Here is a 15,633-nt window from a genome sequence, read left to right on the forward strand (position 1 = left end):
GCAGATGAATCTACCTTGGATGGGTCCAGAGCCGCTGTGCAGGCACTGGCTTCTGAGGGTTTTTTCCGACCTACCGATGTTCGAAACAAACAGACGACTTTTTTAGCCAAAACTACCGAGTTTCTTAGGCCCAGAGTACGCACTACGCCTAGAAAACTGACGACCAAAGTGCATGCTCAGGCCCCCATGCCACAAAAACAAATGATTAGAATGGCTGAAGACCTTATAACGCAAATTGGGGAAGCCAGTCTTCCCCTGCTAAAAGACAAAGAATTCAGTTGCCTTCAGATTCTACAGACCAGGAGTCCGATGACGCTGACCTTTCTGATTGAGGACATGCCCTTATCAGCCTATGAGGATTCAGATGCAGAGGAATCCATTCCCTCTGCTTCCCCTCCAGAGGATTTCTCTTTTGGTGAAACCTTGGCGTACTTTGAGAATATTTCCATTGGGATTGCCAAGACTATCCTTGCTCCAAAAAGATATTCCGAGAATTTTTAGAGCTACCTCAGCACAGGCCTTTAGCTATTCCCCATGTCCTGGATGTTGTGGATGATGTTTTCATGGAATCCGGTTTTACTCCAGACACCTTACCTCCAGCCCCTAGGAAATCTGACGGGTACTACCGAGTACCTGATTCCCACAAGTTTCTTTTCAAGAATCCTACTGCTGATCCAGAGATCATTTCCCAGGGACCTAAAGGTATTAAGGCTACTTACAGCCAAAAATCCTACCCCTTCGGATGGGGATTCCAGAACTTTAGACAGATGGGGTAAGAAGGTATATACCTCTGCAACTCTTGCTATCAGGGCATTGAATTGCCAGTTTCACATGCTGAAGTACCAGCAGCATATTATGGAACTCATTAAACAAAAAATGGTAATATTTCCAGATTGTGCAGAAAATAAAGATTTGCAAGAGCTTATGCATTCTGCAAACCAAGTTAGTAAGCATACTTTGCAGTGTGGCTTTGATGCCCTAGAAGCATCTTGCAGGGCCGCAGTCACTGGCTATGTACTGAGAAGACATGCTTGGCTGAAGGAGTAGACCTTGCCAGATCATGTCAAATCCAAATTACTAGACACTCTTTTAAATAAGGACGTTTTGTTTGGCACCAAAGCAGAAGAAGTTCTTAAAAAGATGGAAGAAAAAGCTAAATCTATGCAAACTGTTAAAGAATTCTTACAAGTGCAACCACCTCGATTCAGTAGGCATTGCCCTTCAAAACACTGGTCCTTTCCAGCCTCCTCCAGGCCTTCCCAAACAAGACCCAGAGAAAACAGACGACCCAGACTACAGTCTCAGTTTATGCAGAGATCAAAGCAATGGAGTGCTCCCACCCCTGAAGCAGGTAGTGGTAAGCCACCTCCCTGTGGAAAAAGTTCACAGTGACTTCTCAACTCTGCTTCCCAGCCCTGCCCAATTGCTTGTGCCCCCTAGGAGGAAAACTTGCCCTTCATGCAAAAAACTGGATGTCCATCACTCAGGACCTCAACATTGTATCCCAGGTGTATAAATCTTATTTCCATTCACTGCCATCCTCAAGCGGGTTTCCAGGCCTTCCTCCAAACTAGTGGGCAGAGGCTCAAAACCAAGTTCTTTCCCTGCTCAACATCAGAGCTATTCAGCCAGTTCCAGTAGAACAAAGGGGTCAGGGATGTTCTTCGTGTTTCACTGTTGCAGTCATCACATTTGGGTTATCTGCTTGCAGTAGCCCTCAGTTGGCCTGATTAACAAAGTCTTGGGTCCTACGTCGGTTGCTGTCCCTTCTTCTGTAACGTCAGGTCGTCAGGGGTATAATACATGCAGCCAACGCCATTACATCAGTCTTTCTTGCCATGCGGTGCCCGAAGCAGAAGCAGTTCGCAAGTGCCGGTCAGCCAACTCCTGAAATTTTCGTTTTCGAGTTTCAGAATCGAAATCTTCAACTAAAAGCCAAGTACCCCATTGGGGAAACTTTTTCTTGCTCTTAACCAATGTCAGTAAAAGTAAACAATTGCATTACTTGTGGAAAGCAAATACCTCCTAAAGATTTTCATTCGTACTGTATTCCTTGCCTAGGCCCTGACCACGACGTACCTCGCTGTCGGTTTTGTGCCTTATTTAAACCACGAACTGTCCGTCGTCGGTATATTTTTGCTTCTAAATATTTTGGTGCTCGGTTCAGTTATCCTGAGATGTGTTTGGTAAGCGACCCAACTACCGACATTCTGAAAAAATGCAAAGATAACGACAGAGACAGTCCGCCTAGGTCCAAAGCTGCCGACGACGCTTCTCCTAAGCCAGTCGCCAGTTTGCCGGTACTCCGTGAGGCGCTTTTGCAGCCCGATACCCGCCACTCCAGATTCGCAGGCCTCTACTGAGACCCATTCAGAGTCCGGTGTGCCACGAGATGCTTCAACTGTGGAACCTGCGGATGTCTCTACCTTGGATGAGTCTGGAACCGCTGTGCAGGCACCGGCTTCTGAGGGTGTATTCAGGCCTAGTGACTTGCATATTAAACCAATGCCATCTTCTTCTTCAAGGCCTAAAACTCTAACCATGTCTAGAAAACTGACGCCCAGACCGCATGGTCAGGCTTCTATGCCTAAAAAACAAATGATAAGAATGGCTGAAGACCTTATTACTTTAATCAGGGGAAGCCAGTCTTCCCCCTCTAAGAGACCTAGGGCTGAGTTTGCTTATGATACTTCTGACCAGGATTCTGAAATTTCTGTTTCCTCTGATGACCAGGATTTACCCTTATCTACCTATGAGGATTCTGATGCTGAGGACTCTATTCCCTCTACCCCCCCCCCCCAGAAGATTTCTCTTTTGGTGAAACCTTGCATACTCTCAGGGAGCATTTTTGTTGGGAAAGTCAGGATTTCTCTGATTCTAAAAAGAGGCTTAGGGATTTCTTACTCCTGCCCCAGCACAGGCCTTTAGTCATTCCTCCTGTACTAGACATTGTTGATGTTGCCTTTTTGGAATCTAGCTTGGCCCCTGACTCTCTTTACCTCCTGCTCCCAGAAAACCTGATAGATATTACAGGGTCCCTGACTCTCACAAGTTCCCTGTAAAAATCCTACTGCGGATCCTGAGACCATTTCACAGCGACCCAAGGGCATTAAAGCTACTACTGCCAAAAATCCTACCCCCTCTGATAGTGACTCCAGGGCACTGGATAGATGGGGTAAGAAGGTATACACTTCTGCAACTTTGGCCATTAGGGTCTTAAACTGCCAGTTTCATATGTTAAAGTATCCACAGCATATTATTAGATTGCTTAAACAGAAAATGATGTGATTCCTGATTGTGCTGAAAATAAGGATTTATAGGGTTTACTGCATTCATCTGAACAAGTTGGAAAACATATTATATCACAACCAAAAAAATAAAAAATAAATCCAAACAGGATCCAACACAGATTTATTGGATAGTCTCTCTCTAGCGCCTCGGCTTTCGCCTTCAAGAAGAATTTGGTTGTTACATAAAGTTGGAAAACATACTTTGCAATGTGTTTTTGATTCACTAGAAGCATCTTGCAGGGCTGCTGTAACTGGGTCTGTACTTAGAAGGCATGCTTGGCTTAAGGAGCATTCCTTGTCAGATCATGTTAAAGCAAAATTACTGGATGCTCCCTTAAACCAGGACCGCCTGTTTGGCAACAAGGCAGAATAAGCTCTTAAAAAGATGGAGGAAAAAGCTAAATCTATGCAAACTGTTAAATATTTTTTACAAGTACAACCTCCAAGGTGTAGTAGGCATTGGCCTCCCAAGAATTGGTCCTTTCCTGCCTCTTCCACACCTTCTCAGTCCAAACCCAGAGCCAGCAGAGCTCCCAGGCTTCAGTCCCAGGGTATGCACAGGACTAAGCAGTGGGGGACCTCAACTTCAAAATCTGGGAGTAATAAAACTCCCCCGTATGGTAAACTTGTCTCAATGACTTCTTTTTAAAACTTCCAAGCACTTCTCAACTGACTGCCCCTTTGGGAGGAAAGATTGCTCTTCATGCCAAGAACTGGGACCTCATTACCCAGGACAAATGGGTTTTAAATACAGTGTCCCAGGAATACAGATTTCACTTCCACACATTACCAACACCAAGCGGGTGGCCAGATCTACCCCCAAATCAGTGGGCAGAGGCCCACAAGCAAGTACTTTCTCTCTTAAGCATGGGGGGCTATTCAGTTTGTACATGAAGAGGAAGAGGGACAAGGTTTCTATTCGAGACTTTTCCTGGTACCTAGAAAAGACAATTCATGGCATCCTATCCTGGACCTGTCTATTCTAAACACCTTTTTGGTGATTCCAAAATTCAAGATGCTGACTCTTCACCAGTTGCTCCCTATGCTAGGCAATGATGCCTGGTTGGCAACACTAGATTTAAAGGAAGCATACCTGCACATCCCAATCAGGGAATCTTGCAGAAGATGCCTACGCTTCAAAGCAGGCTACACGCACTGTTAGTTCTCTGCACTGCCCTTTGGCTTATCTACTGCTCCAAGGGTATTCACAAAGTGCCTAGCTCCAGTCATTGCATTTTGCAGGCAAAGAAATATTCAAATACACCCATACCTGGACGATTGTCTAATTCAGGCAGAAAGCCAGGACATACTTTTGAATCATCTGGCCTTTGTACAAAGGATGCTTACTTGTCTTGGGACCACCATAAACGAAAAAAAAATAACACCTAGTACCCTGTCAACAAATTATATTCTTGGGAGCAAGCTTGAATACAACTTCCCAGATGGCTTTCCTCACGCTGGAGAAACAAATTCATTTGGCAACCTACTTCAAACAAGTGGCCACAAAAACCCTGCTATCTGCAAGACAAATACTACAAGCCTTGGGGTTCATGGCCTCCTGCATTCTTCTAATTCCATATGCAAGATTGCATATGAGGAAACTACAATGGTATCTAAAAAGCCTATGGTGTCAACATTCTCAGGATCTAGAAGCAATGATTCCCATCATACCTTGCCTATGCCTAGAGTTCCTTTGGTGGGCAGAGACCTGCCACCAAAACAAGGGACTAACATTCACACTACCCCCTGCCGCCCAAACCCTAACAACAGACAAATCAGACTATGCATGGGGGGCTCACCTGGCAGGGAAGTGCATTCAGGGCAAATGGAGCCCAGGTCAAATGCACCTGCATATCGATCAAAAAGAAATGTTAGCTGTACAATATGCTCTGACAGCCTTCAAGGACCACATTCTTCCAGGACAATTAATGGTAAAGACGGACAACACCACTGTTATGTGGTACATAAACAAGCAAGGGGGTACACATTCTTACCCCTTCTGCAGACTAGCCATGGCATTGTGGAACACAGCCCTGAGCAACCAAGTGCATCTCCAAGCACAATTCCTGCCAGGAAAACTAAATACAATGTAAGACGAACTAAGAAGAAACCTCATGGACCCACACGAGTGGAAACTGGAACCAAGGATTTTCAGCATGTTGACAGGCAAATGGGGGAGTCCAGAAATAGACCTGTTTGCCTCCCCCCAGAACTATCAATTGGACATATTTTGCACAAGGACTCTCCTCAAACAAGCTTGGAATGTGGATGCTCTGTCCTTCAGCTGGAAAAACCTATCAGTTTATGCCTTTCCTCCTCTGCCTCTGCTCTCCAAAGTACTACTAAACATCAAACAAGAAAAACCAAGGACGATTTTGATTGCACCAGACTGGCCACGCCAACACAGGTACCCCCTCTTACGCAGTGTGTCATTGTTGTCCCCATGGCACCTGCCTCAGACTCCTACCCTATTGTCCCAGCAGGAGAACCAGATTCTGCATCCTCAACTTCAAACACTGAACCTAGCAGCCTGACTGGTTACCTAATCTGTCCTTTACCATCCCTCAGTAAACCAGTGATGGATATCATTTTAGAGGCAAGAAGGCCTAGTACTAGAAAATCTTATGCTGAAAAATGGAAAATATTATGTGCCTGGATCCAATCTCAAGGGATGAGCACAGCAGTGCCAAATTTACCTCAGATTTTACAATACTTAACTGAGATGCTTCACAAGGGCCTGCCTTTCTCCTCCATCAAAATTCACACCTCAGCCATTTCAGCTCATTATAACACATAACCTCCCCTCTTCTCTCATCCACTGCTCAAGCAGTTCCTCAGAGGGGTCAAAAATTTGCGACCACCCAGGAAAGCTCCAACTCCAGCCTGGGACCTTAACTTTGTATTGGAAAAACTCACTCTTCCTCCTTTCGAGCCAGCTGCTACTGCAGACTTAAAATTCCTTTCTTGGAAAACAGCTTTCCTTTTAGCAGTCACTTCAGCAAGAAGGGTATCTGAATTTCAGGCCCTTATGGCAGTGGAGCCTTTCATCATCTTTCATGCGGACAGGGTGTCCCTCAGGACCAATCCCTCCTTCATGCCCAAGGTGGTATCCAGTGTGGCCCTTAATCAGTCCATTCATTTGCCAACCTTCTTTCCTAATCCACAGAACAAAGAGAAACGGATTTTGCACTCCTTAGATGTGCACAGACAACTTAGATTTTACTTAGACAGGACTAAACCTCAAAGGCAATCTGAACAACTGCTGGTGGCATTTGCTGCAGGGGCAGAGGACAAGGCTATTTCAAAGCAAACCATTTCCAAATGGATAGGCCATTGCATTAATTTCTGCTACAAGCACCATGGAAAACCTATCCCACAGGGGAATCATACCCCACTCAACCAGGGCTGCATCTACCTCTACAGCCTTTCTCAGAGGCGTCCCTACCAGGGACATCCTAGAAGCTGCTACCTGGAGTTCTGTACATACTTTCACCAAGCATTTCCATCTGCTAATTTTCTCTAAATCCAGAGCTGGCTTTGCCATTGCAGTCGTACAGGGCCTTATAGCTGGTCCTAATGCTATCTAAATTCCTCCTCTCATCCTTAGCTTTGAGAATCTACCCAAATGTGATGACTGCAACAGTGAAACACGACGAACATAGTACAGTTGTGTACACTTACCATAAATGTAGATGTTCGAGTGTATTCAGTGTTGCAGTCCTGGTTATCCTCCCTTCAGCCCCCTTACTTCTTTTGGCTATACCTCTACTCTCATTTACTATGCTCAAAAGCTTTTTGGTGTATTTGCTTTTTTGTTGGAGGTATAACCTTGCATATTTATAGATTTAATTGCTTCCCATTGGGGGGGCACCTGACATCTGGCCAAGAAAAACTGATGTAATGGCGTCGGCTGCATGTTTTATACCCCTGAAGACCTGATGTCACGGAAGAAGGGACAGCAACAGACGCAGGACCCAAGACTTTGTTAATCAGGCTGACTGAGGGCTACTGCAAGCAGATAACCCAAATGTGATGACTGCAACAGTGAATACACTCGAACATCTACATTCATGGTAAGTGTACACAACTGTACTGTTCTACTCCAGACTGTTCCTGGTACCCAAGAAAGAGGACTCTTAGCGCCCAATCCTGGATCTTTCAGTTCTCAACACCTTCCTGGTGGTCCCAAAATTCAAGATGCTTACCCTGCAACAGCTTCTCCGTATGCTAGCCAAGGATGCCTGATTAGTCACCCTAGACTTAAAAGAAGCTTATCTTCACATCCCCATCAGGGAATCATGCAGGAAATATCTATGTTTCAGGACAGGATCTGTGCATTATCAGTTCTCTGCACTTCCCTTTGGCTTATCTACTGCGCCCAGGGTATTCACAAAATGCCAGGCTCCAGCCATTGCATACTGCAGGCAGAGAAATATCCAAATTTACCCGTACTAGGATGACTGCCTAATTCCAGTGGACAGCCAGGAATTGCTGCTTCAGCACCTGGCATTTGTAAAAAGACTTCTCACTTCATTGGGGTACACAATCAACGAAAATAAATCACAACTGGTGCCCAGTCAAAAGATTGTATTCCTTGGAGCAAGGTTGGACACAACTTCCCAGATGGCATTTCTCACTTCAGAAAAACAGGTCTATCTGACAGACTACTTCAAACACATGGCCAACAGAACCCAGCTAACTGCAAGAAAAATACTACAAGCCCTAGGGTTCATGGCTTCATGTATTCTGCTAATTCCATATGCAAGACTGCATATGAGGAAACTTCAGTGGTACTTAAAAAGTCTTTGGTGCCAGCATTCTCAGGACCTGGAAACAAGTCATTTCCTGTCATACCTTATCTGAGGGCAGAGTTCCTTTGGTTGGCAGAAGCATGCAATCACAACAAGGGACTGCATTTTACTCTACCCCAGGTATCTATCTGACAGACTACTTCAAACAAATGGCCACCAGAACCCAGCTAACTGCAAGAAAAATACTACAAGCCCTAGGGTTCATGGCTTCATGTATTCTGCTAATTCCATGTGCAAGACTGCATATGAGGAAACTTCAGTGGTACTTAAAAAGTCTTTGGTGCCAGCATTCTCAGGACCTGGAAACAAGTCATTTCCTGTCATACCTTATCTGAGGGCAGAGTTCCTTTGGTGGGCAGAAGCATGCAACCACAACAAGGGACTGCATTTTACTCTACCCCACGCCGCCCAAACCGTGACCATAGACTCATCAGACTATGCATGGGGGGCCCACATGGCTGGCAGATGGATTCAGTGCCACTGGAACCCAACCCAAATTCTCCTGCACATCAACCAAAAGGAGATGCTAGCTGTACAGAATGCTCTGACAGCTTTCAGATACCTAATCCTTCTAGGGCAACTGCTGATAAAAACAGACAACACCACAGTTATGTGGTACATAAACAAGCAGGGGGGAGCCCATTCTTACCCACTCTGCAGGTTTGCCATGACTCTGTGGAGCACAGCTTTGGACAAGCAAGTCCATCTACAATCTCAATTCCTGCCAGGCAAACAAAATTCACTGGCAGATGACTTAAATCTCCTAGACCCACATGAGTGGAAATTGGAGCCCAGCACCTTCAACCTTCCGATCCAGAGGTGGAGCTCTTTGCCTCCCCCACAACCACCAGTTAAGCAAATACTGCACCAGGAACCCTCACAGCAGGGTCTGGAAGGTGGATGCCCTATCCTTTCAATGGGAAAACCTCTCAATCTATGCCTTTCCCCCTCTGCCCCTTCTCTCAAGATAAAAGTAGACAGGCCAAGGACAATTCTGATTGCCCCTGATTGGCCATGCCATCACTGGTACCCACTCCTGCGCAGCCTGACAACGGCACCACCCTGGAACCTACACCAGACCCCTACCCTGCTGTCACAGCAGGAGAGAGAGAGTTTGCATCCACAATTGCAAATCCTAAATCTTGCAGCCTGGTTTATTCCGTGAATAGCCCACCAGCAACCCTAAGTAAACAGGTGTTGGACGCCATTCTTTAAGCCAGAACACTTAGTACTAGGAAATCCTATGCAGAAAAATGGAAAAGATGTTGTTGGATTCAGTTTAAAGGAAAGGACACAGCAGTGCCCTCCTTACCTCTAATCCTGGTTTACCTAGCCGAGCTACTCCACAAAGGCCTATCCTTCTCCTCCATTAAGATTCATGCCTCTGCTATTTCAGCTCATTACAATACTGAGCCACGTCTATTTTCTCACCCTCTCATCAAACAGTTCCTAAGAGGGGCCAACAACTTAAGGACCCCAAGGAGAGCATCCACCCCTGCTTGGGACCTTAACTTTTACTGGAAAAGCTCACGCTTCCCCCTTTTGAACCTGCTGCTTCAGCAGAGTTAAAATTCCTCTCTTGGAAAACAGCCTTGCTTCTAGCCATCACTTCAGCTAGAAGAGTTTCTGAGCTACAGGCACTGATGGCAGTGGAACCCTTTATTATCTTCCATGCTGGCAGAGTTTCCCTCAGGACTAACCCGTCCTTTATGCCTAAGGTGGTGTCCAGTGTGGCCCTAAACCAATCCATCCATTTACCAACTTTCTTCTCTAATCCTCAGAATAAAGGGGAAAGGATCCTGCACTCTTTGGATGTGCACAGACAGCTCAGGTCCTATCTTGATAGGACTAAGCCTTTCAGAAAATCTGACCATCTGCTAGTCAGCTTTGCAACAGGGGCAGAGAGGGCAAGGTCATTTCTAAACAAACCATTTCCAAATGGATAGCACACTGCATTCATTTCTGCTATAAGCACCATGAAAAACCAACCCCTCTGGAGGTCAGAACACATTCCACTAGGGCTACTTCTACTTCTACAGCATTTCTTAGGGGAGTCTCTACCAGGGACATTCTGGAAGCTGCAACCTGGAGTTCTGTACACAACTTCACCAAGCATTACCACTTACCTATCTTTTCCAAATTCAGGGCAAGATTTGCTACAGCAGTCTTGCAGGGTCTACTAGCCAACCCTAACTCTTCTTAACTGCCTCCACCCTTCCTCAGCTTTGGGAATTAACCCAAGTGTGATGACTGCAACAGTTAAACACGAAGAACATAGTACAATTGTGTACACTTACGATAAATGTAGATGTTCGAGTGTATTCACTGTTGCAGTCCTGGTTTCTGTCCCTCCAGCCTCCTGGTTTTCTCTGTCTTTCTCTCTCTCTTCTCTATGGCCATTCCTAATGGTACTGTTATTTACTTTTTACTGGTTGTTCTTTTCACACCATGTACTAGCTCCCTGTTTGGGAGCTCCTGACATTTGGGGCAAGAAAAACTGATGTAATGGCGCCGGCTGCCTGATTTTTTTACCTCTGACGACCTGATGTCATGGAAGAAGCAACAACATCCAACACAGAAATACTAAGACTCTGGTATTCAGGCCGGCTGAGGATTGCCTGCAGGCAGATATACCCCAAGTGTGATGACTGCAACAGTGAATACACTCGAACATCCACTCGAACATCTACATTTATGGTAAGTGTACACAACTGTACTTTTTGTGCTACTCGTTTGATTAATAATGCGTTTTGTGCCTTACAAATGCTGCGTTTCATTTTCTTTGCAAATTAAATAATTTGTGCAAGTTTTGGTTACCTTAAGTTCGTTTCAGGCCCTTTTTGTTTGTCTCTGGTCCATTTCACTCAACCAGCTCATTCTGCCTTCACCTTCAACTCTGGACCTCCTGGCTTGAAGAAGTTGTACTCTCAATCCCGGTTCTGACACCATGTTGCTCGTCAGGTCAGGATAAAACCGACGAACATTCGTAGGTTCAGTTCAAGCAGCTTTATTACATACAAACACATCAGAAATAAGCCTTTGTAACATAAACTTAAATAAACTTATAAACAGCCTGACTACTACACAAATACATAACAATCTAACTGTTCTCTCAAAATGGCACTGCTGCCTGCAAGTGCTCACTATTTATATACATGTGCCTACATCTGGAAATGCTACTTAAAGGTACATACACACTCTCTGTTGTACACTAAGTATGGCCTGGTTGGAGGGGGGGATCAGATTGTCAGTTATCAAGCCAAGGGGAGTTTCTTTTATGTCCTATGGAAACGCAGCTGATTCAGCCAGTACCCTGGGCCAGTATTATGAACCAGGGCTTCACTGTAGTAAGTCAATTGTTTCATTGTAAGTAAGAAAATGGAAGAGTTCCTTCTACTGCCACACCAACCAGGTGGTCAGATGCATGACACCCCCCCCCCTTCTCCAGCCATTCAGGTCCCGTTTCTGTATCCCTCCACAAGCCTCTTTCAGGATTTTCTATTAACAGCAAGTAGGCAAATAAATAAATAAATAAATCTCTCTTTAAACTGTACCAAACTGTAAGCTGCAAATGTCTCAAACAATTGCTGCAGTTTATACCCTTCCTGTACAGAGCACTACAGCCCTCAAGTTTTAGTTAAAAGATTTTTTTTTAATCGTAAACTGTAGCAAACTGCTTGCTACAATGTAGCAAGCAGTTGCTACAGTTTAGACCACACTTAGAGTACTACAATGCTCAAGTCTGACTGCAAATGTAATAGATCAGAGTGGGATCTGCTGATTGTGCCCCCAAACACTTTTAACCCAGGGGAAAAGGCTTCTCTTGCCCCACCCTAACTATGTTACCGATGTCCTACCAGAGTTCCTCCTTCCTTTGGTGACTATGGTTATGTCCATAGGAATGGTTGTGCAATGAGGGATGTTGCAATGTATTGCCCCACCTCAGCAACTGCTCATCTATATCCACCCACCACCACCTGTTGGTACTGTGTCCCTAGTCTCCACCAGGGATCATCGCAGGAGGAGCCCACATTGCCACCCAGCCTTTGGGGATGGTAACAGCAGTCCTTCTCTGCCATTCTGTCAGTTACCTGAGCCACTAATCAAACTCAGGTCACCTGGGACATTATTATCCCTCTACATCACTGGAGCAGCTCTATACTGGTAAGGAGACTGAGGACTCTGGTGCAGTGTCATACTACTGCCATAGAGTGGATATGCCCTTACCCCACCACTGCCACATAGCATCATTATGAGCTCCTTCTTTTGCTGCCTTTTGGAGGCTCATTCAGACTTATGTGCATGCACAGCCTGCTAAACAAACAACACATGGTATGCAGCATGGAGCTCACCAGGCTCTTCATGTTGATATTGCAGCAAGCCAGGCTGCCTCTCTCCCCCCAGGCTGGTGTAGGCCTCTCACTTCCATCTTTCCCCACCCAGGCCCTCAGGAGCCCTTACTGCTTGCTAAACATGAGTCATTGGGAAGCAGTGAGGACTTGGTTAAGTGAGCAAAAAGTTGAGATCTGAGAAGGAGTTATTGTAAATTTCTGAGCAATGCTGACTTGTATGCTTTTGAGTTTAATTTTTAGTGTTACCTACTTGAGGTTTAGTTGTGTGCTGCTTTGATAGTAACAGATTGGTTTACACAGCAATTTCTGCAATTTTGTGGTGGTTTGAAGTGAATAGGTTGGTTCTGTCACTTCTCAGGTTGTATAGTACATGTTGATGCAGTCGATTTATTCTCATTTTTTGTTTGAGACTTTTCATTGGTGAATACTAGGCTTAACTTTCCTGAAGGGCCATTTTGAGCCTAACCAATAACTTGAGGTCAGAATTGAACCTTGTAATTTGTGTCTGTAAGGTGAAGATCTTAACCTTTATGCTAAACCCACATTAACGTAGATAATTATGAGGCTAAGTTGCTCTTGTGGGCCATTTTAAGCCTAGCCAATTTTTGACAATGGTGAGTAGCAAACCCTGTGTCTGTGAGGTAAATAAGTTCAGCATTAAGTCAAACCCTAAATTGTGGTGGTAGACAATGTCATGTCACCTGAGTTTGAGAAATTTGAGGAATATTGTGCCTGTTGGTCATACTTTGGCTCACTTGGAAACTGGTGTTTGAAGATGTCCAAGAAATGCTGTTTGGTTACTTGTGTCCAGTTATGAAACAGTATTTGAGTGTTGATGCTGAGGTGTTATTGGAGAGACAAGTTGTTAAATGGTTTTGAGAATTCACTGTAATATTTTGTAGAGAGAGAGAGCGAGCTAAGAATGCTTATAGGTCTGTAATTGTCCACCTTGTGTGGATTTCTTCATTTAAATAGAGAAATTACTGGAGAAACATTAGTATCTTTAGCTCACAGTACCTCTATATATCTCTTTCTGGAATAGAGCAGGTACTGCAACGACCATTTCAGACTTTGTCAGTCTTGTCTTTGTCAGCCATTTAATTAAGGTGGACCCATAGTATCCTGTGTTATAAGTTTGAGTCATACGCACACTATTGTTTCACTTAGAGTCTCCTTAGACAGGGTTTTCTTCTCCTGGTAGACTTAACACACTCATTATGAAAAAACAGCGAGGAACTCCTTTCTTTGTTTAATAAACTGATAAAATATAAGTGCACAAACCAACTATAATCCAAAAGTCGAATCCAGCACGGAGGCTCGGCCAGAACAGGAACACAAACTTACTGTGTATAACTTGGCTGACACAGCTCCCCACCACAAAAGCTCCGGTGACGAGGATGTAGTGATAACAATTTTATTACTTAAAAACTTCCATGCTGAAGCGTTTGACAAATACGTAATACAGTCTAAATGAATGACAAAATCAACACAGAGGGTTAAGCGCTTTCATCTGTTCCTCACAGACTTCCTCAGAACCATCTTTTCACTTCCGCTACACATTTAAATACGCCCCTTTGGCGCCAAAATTGTATTGATTCATTAATACCTTTAAAAACTTTTTTTATGTATATATATATAAAATTCATGAATTGCTATGTTGTTTCATATTTATCTATTTATTTATGAATGCCTATATGCATTATACCGTGTATTTGATCTTACTTGTCAGTGTTGCCACTGACAAAATAAATATCAATAGACGCTGTGTTACTGAGTATAATGGCTCGTAGTGTATAACTACCTAAACACTATACATCCTAATAATCCTAACTAAATGAAAAGTGCTAAGTGCAACAATCTACATCTATATACATTATCAATGATATTAATGAGCTGTACTATATACATAAAATAAATGTAAATATAAATGTAGGTTAACACACAATCAATATTCTAATTTAATAATATGATGAAATGGACAATTTATAAATATCACTAATCATAACCTCAATAATGTCTAATTCTGTTAAAATTCTACTTACTAAAAACACATATATTTGGATATATATCTACAATTGATGAACAAATATAATAAATAATAATAAATAATGAATATATATATATGTAGTAGTGGTGAAGATTAAATATATATATATATCATTAATTAATGTGTATATCACTTAATGAAATATATTGTACAAATTTTATAAATTATTATATCCATTGTCTGACACTTGTTGAATGTTATTTTGTGTAATTAATGACTATATAAAATTGTGTCAAAATTGTGTTAAAAAAATCAAAAATGTGATGACTGTACTGGTATCTTATAGATTAAGAAATTATATAAAATTAGTATAACAATAGTATAAAATTATGTACTGTTACCTACTGAACCTACTAACATCTAATACAACAGTGTATGATATTATTAATGCCCTAATATAAGAAATGGTTTTAAACTAATATATTCATTAATTAATGATATATATATATATATATATTTAATCTTTACCACTACTACATATATATATATTCATTATTTATTATTATTTATTATATTTGTTCATCAATTGTAGATATATATCCAAATATATGTGTTTTTAGTAAGTAGAATTTTAACAGAATTAGACATTATTGAGGTTATGATTAGTGATATTTATAAGTTGTCCATTTCATCATATTATTAAATTAGAATATTGATTGTGTGTTAACCTACATTTATATTTACATTTATTTTATGTATATAGTACAGCTCATTAATATCATTGATAATGTATATAGATGTAGATTGTTGCACTTAGCACTTTTCATTTAGTTAGGATTATTAGGATGTATAGTGTTTAGGTAGTTATACACTACGAGCCATTACACTCAGTAACACAGCGTCTATTGATATTTATTTTGTCAGTGGCAACACTAACAAGTAAGATCAAATACACGGTATAATGCATATAGGCATTCATAAATAAATAGATAAATATGAAACAACATAGCAATTCATGAATTTTATATATATATATACATAAAAAAAGTTTTTAAAGGTATTAATGAATCAATACAATTTTGGCGCCAAAGGGGCGTATTTAAATGTGTAGCGGAAGTGAAAAGATGGTTCTGAGGAAGTCTGTGAGGAACAGATGAAAGCGCTTAACCCTCTGTGTTGATTTTGTCATTCAT

The 15,633-nt window shown here is 42.6% G+C and overlaps 1 protein-coding gene across 1 annotated transcript in view; it reads left to right on the plus strand.

Annotated features, from left to right (window-relative positions):
* MON2 (MON2 homolog, regulator of endosome-to-Golgi trafficking) overlaps nucleotides 1-15,633 on the plus strand; it is a gene marked incomplete in the record, with an annotated part of 2,751,369 nt that overhangs the window by 876,658 nt on the left and 1,859,078 nt on the right.

This window comes from Protopterus annectens, chromosome 11.part0 (assembly GCF_019279795.1).
Source record: "Protopterus annectens isolate FY-2018-M chromosome 11.part0, PAN1.0, whole genome shotgun sequence".
In the NCBI taxonomy this organism is placed as follows: Eukaryota; Metazoa; Chordata; order Ceratodontiformes; family Protopteridae; genus Protopterus; species Protopterus annectens.